General features: G+C 34.7%; 1 long non-coding RNA gene across 2 annotated transcripts; it reads right to left on the minus strand.

Moving 5' to 3' along the window:
• Positions 1-235: 235 nt before the first annotated feature.
• LOC136511565 (uncharacterized) lies at positions 236-1,606 on the minus strand. Of its 2 annotated transcripts, none has more exons than XR_010772760.1 (5): positions 1,138-1,606; positions 896-977; positions 754-808; positions 557-647; positions 236-262 (listed from the first exon to the last, which is right to left on the minus strand). It is a non-coding gene; the product is annotated as an uncharacterized lncRNA (long non-coding RNA). The 2 variants fall into 2 exon arrangements; XR_010772759.1 differs by lacking the exon at positions 236-262 and adding an exon at positions 373-446.
• Between the last annotated feature and the right edge of the window lie 3,152 nt (positions 1,607-4,758).

Consider the following 4,758-nt stretch of genomic DNA (forward strand, 5'->3'; position numbering starts at 1 on the left):
CTACCTCATTGAATTGGCATGTAATTAATCTCGGCATATTAGTCCAAAGTGATATGACTAGACTGCAACAATACTAATTGTCCAGGCGCCAAGGAATTGATAAGATGCAATCTGATCAAGAAAGAAACCATCCAGAAATTTTTATCTAGAACACAGGAATGGTTGCCCATAGAAAATTAATAAATGTGAGATAATAAATAGCTACTACCTGTGTGTTGATCTACCTTTATGGATCCTGGATATGGTCATTTGATTGATCCACCTGACCAAAAAAAGAAACTAAAATATTACTAATCAAGAACTCCACTGGTAGGTGCCAAAAAAAATCCCACGCAGGTGGGACGCGTGCGGGAATCTAACCTGATGTAAATCAGAAAATGTTAAATATACTATGCTTGGACTTGCAGAGTTGGATTATATCTCAACCTTAGCACATTGAAGTCATACTGCAATTTGCAAACATGTTTACCAGCCCAATACACTTCAAAGATTAGTGAAGAAAAAAAATTAGTCCCTAGTATTTTATCCAACAGATGCTGAGGAAGTAGTGTTCTACCAGATGCAACAGATTCTTGCAGAGTTTCTCCAAAAAAAATTATGTTTAAAAGAACACACCATTCCAAATATCCAAGATTATGATTGTTGATCTGCAAGATTGATACTGTGTTAGTTTCATATGATACATGATAACTGAAATAGGAGCTCTCGCAGAATAATAAATCATATATCTTGGAAAAATTAAGGTAGCCAGACCTTGCCAAGAACACAATATTGTGATTACTTTCTTAACCCTTTGACTTAGGCAAATCTGCACACAAGGAAATAAATTCAGAAGATATACACAGGAAGTTCAGAGTATTCACTACGAAAAAAACAGTTCAATCAAGAAACATACAAAAGAATTGGGGACGTTAGGGATTGGTAATTCGGTGCATTTGATTGAACCTCTGCACGGCCACCATATCACAATCTATGGTCTATTAAAAAAAATAAAAAAACAGATCAAGAATCTGACAGGGATAAGGAAATTTTGACGAAAAGAATGAAAGGATCAAAGAGAATTTAGGGTTTCGAGATATGACAGACAGGTAAAATACAAATCGCCTGCTAAGACTGTATGAAGAAAGGAGATAATACCTCATGATTGGCACCGTCGACTGGAGCAGAATGGCTGCACTGATCTAAGGAGATGACGATGATTCCCTTCAGATCCTAGCGGCACCGACTCGATGGATCTCTGATATGAAGAAATTCCTGCGCGGTAAAGAGCAGATGGCTGCATTAATCTGAGGACTGAGGAGATGACGGGATTCCCTTCAAATCCTAGCGGAACCTCCAGCAGGGTAGAGAGACTGTGGTGAGGTCGGTATTGATTGAACTAACGATTCAGGGGGGATGGCTGCAGTGGGGTGAGGTACGGCACCATGTTCGTCGTAGGGAGGGACGATGAGGGAGATGGGAGTTATGGAGCTGTGCAATGGGAGAAAATAGAAAACGAACCACAATAGGGAGAGTTAGACGAGATCCACAATTAGGGGGCAGTTCTCATACTATTTTACACGGTTTCCTCTAGCTTGTCTCTATGAAAGGTGGGGCCACTATTAGACTTCCCAATAATTAGTGTGGGGGTGTGAAAAATCAGATTACCCATGAGAGAAGAATGTATACGAAACAAAAAAAGATGGAGGGGAAGAAAGGCGGGAACCAAAAAAGCTCGATCTAACTGAAGCATTTCATGGTCTTAACAAATTAAATCAAATTAAATTAATACTCCCTGTCAAGCTAATCGAGTAAATATCAGAGTGCGAATTTGAACTTTTATATTAACATCTAAAAATTCAAAATATTCATACTCATATTTGAATCCGGATTAAAAAGTGTTATAACTTTTCAAGATCTACGACTTTCATTTTGGTAGTTCCTCCCGAGGTCGTTTACAAAATTTGTAAAATTTGAATATCAAATTTGAGAAATTCAAACGTAGTTTTTCTTGACAAGATGATCTCAAATAAAAAAAGTAACCAACTACAAAGTTTTATAACTTTTTGAGATCTACAACTTTTGTTTTGATTGTTTCTCCATCCGAGATCGTTTGAAAAAAATCAAATTTTAAATTTGAGAAATCCAAACGTAGTTTTCCTTGACAAAATGATTTCAAATGAAAAAGTTATCAACTATAAAGTTCTATAACTTTTTCAGATCTACAACTTTTATTTTGGTTGTTTCTCCATCCGAGGTCATTTGAAAAATTCAGATTTTAAATTTGAGAAATTCAAACGTAGTCTTCCTCGATAAAATGATATCAAATGAAAAAGTTATCAACTACAAACTTCTATAACTTTTTGAGATCTATAACTTTTATTTTAGTCTTCTTTTCATGTGACTTCGTTTGGACAATTCAAAATTTGAATTTCGAAAAATGGCAACTTAAAACAATATTTTCAAAGAGTAAATGATTTCAACTGAAAAAGTCAACAACAACAAAGTTGTAGAACTCATCAAAATCTATAACTTTTATTTTGGTCATTTGTTCATCCAACAAAGTGATAGTAACATTGTTCACAAATTTTACATATCTCTCGTATGGTTTCATAAGCTATAATAGAGATATATAAATTTTGTGAACAATGTTACTGTCACTTTGTCGGATGAAAAAAAATGATCAAAATAAAAGTTGTACATCTTGATAAGTTCTATAATTTTTATGTTGATGACTTTTTCAGCCGAAAATCATTTACTACTTCAAAATGTTGTTTGAAGTTAACATTTTTTTAAATTCAAAATTTCAATTGATATAATAAAGTCACATGAAAAGATGACCAAAATAATAGTTGTAAGAACAAAATAAATTGATAGAGCATGATTTTAGAAATTTTTAGAAAAAAAAGACATCAGATTTGAAGTTAGTATAAGGGTGAAAGACTAGTTACAAATTTTAGCTAGACATTAAAAAGAATATCAGAGTTGTTCAACAATTTAAAAATTAAATTTCCAACAGCATTTTAAAGCAGAAAATGATTTCAAATAAAAAAGTTGTAAACAACAAAGTTCTATAACTTTTTGAGATCTACAACTTTTATTTTTGTCATTTCTCCATCCGAGGTCATTTAAAAAAATTCAAAATTTAGTACTTAATTTTTACTATTCGGCATCTACAAATCAGATTTTTAGGGGCAGCTGGATATAGAGCCGCCCCTACAAATTGGGTCATTTATAGGGTCGGCTGATAACACTAGCAGTCCCTATAAATGAATTTGCAGGAGCGGCTCATTTTGGCACCATTTGTAGCGGCGGCTTAATATAGAGCCGCCCCTAAAAACAGGGGGCGTTGCTACAAATCTTTTCTGTAGTAGTAAAGATTAGTTTATTTTTAGTGATGGTTTTTAGAGATTTTTTGTTAGTGAATTATAAAATATAAATTTATTATGTATATTATAGATCAAATAGGGTTGCATGGCCTATGTGGCAAGACTAGTTCATTTTTAGTGATGGGCGTGTCGGCCCTCCAGATGATGGGCTCCAGCTTTTCCAAACGACGACCACGCTGTTGACATCCAAGAGTGTCCCAATAATGTTTATAGTCACCTCCAACAAGTTCTAAACATCATAGACGTGTTTGAAATTAATTAGCGTGACAAATAGCAAAAGAAACACGCGAAGAAGGCGAGCCACGCGAGCCCCAGGTCAGCTTAGCCGACTCCCCAAGTCAGCTATTGTGTTTCTCTCATTGAGTTGATTGAAAAACATATATAGATCGCCTCGTTTCAAGTCCAGATAAATTAATTATGAATTTCAGAAGCTCTTTTCCTGAAGTTTCCAGTGTCATGTCGGCTTAGCCGACTCCCCCTATTTTTAGCCTAAAAACAACGCGTCGGGCCCTATAAACTGTCTAGGCCGATTCCCAAGTCGACTAAGCTGACTTCTCTGCTATTTCCGAGCCGGTTTGGTTTTCAAATCGGTTTTTAACCGGTCTCTAGATCGGTTTAGTCGACCCCAAGAGTCTCTTGCTGCGTGTTGAAGGTTGATTGCGACCTCGGGCATGCTAGCTCTTGTTGGTGTTTGATTTGGATCTCAATCCAACGTCAACACACGCACTAGCTTTGTAACTTTTTTTGGTCAGTTTTTCATCTTTTTTCCCGTTGTATTAACAGTTATTTATTATACAAATAATTTACTATCAAAAGAGTAATACAAATGTTAACATAATGTAGTGGTAAGTCTACTCCTTTGAGATGGGAAGGTTTTAGGTTCAAGACCCACCTTTGCAACTTTTTATCCTATTTTTACATTTTTTTTGACATGTGGCTCCTATGGTCCCATGATATGTACTTGGCAATTATTTTTTTGAATGACTATATATCAAATACATGTTGTCATATAAATTTTCATAATTTTCTAACCAAATATAAATATTATTATGATTATTCGATGATAATTCCACAAAATAATTATAATCATATCTAAAGGGGATCAAGAAATTGTACAAACCAACATGAAAACATATTTTGGGCCAATAAGCTTTCCATCAGAATTTCAATTCATTTTAATAAAGTGGGATTATATATTGTTCACAGATAGATATATCTCTTCATAAATAAAAGAATTAACCCCATCCTACAAATCTAAATGATTGGTGCAATGGTAAGGCACGCTGGTCTCAATCCCTTATTGCTTGGTTCGAGTCTAGATTTGCCATTTTTTTCCATTTCATTTATTGTTAAGTGTGTGCCCAGATCTAGCACTTTTTTCTTTTTATAT

The sequence above is a fragment of the Miscanthus floridulus genome, chromosome 16, assembly GCF_019320115.1.
Source record: "Miscanthus floridulus cultivar M001 chromosome 16, ASM1932011v1, whole genome shotgun sequence".
NCBI lineage: Eukaryota > Viridiplantae > Streptophyta > Magnoliopsida > Poales > Poaceae > Miscanthus > Miscanthus floridulus.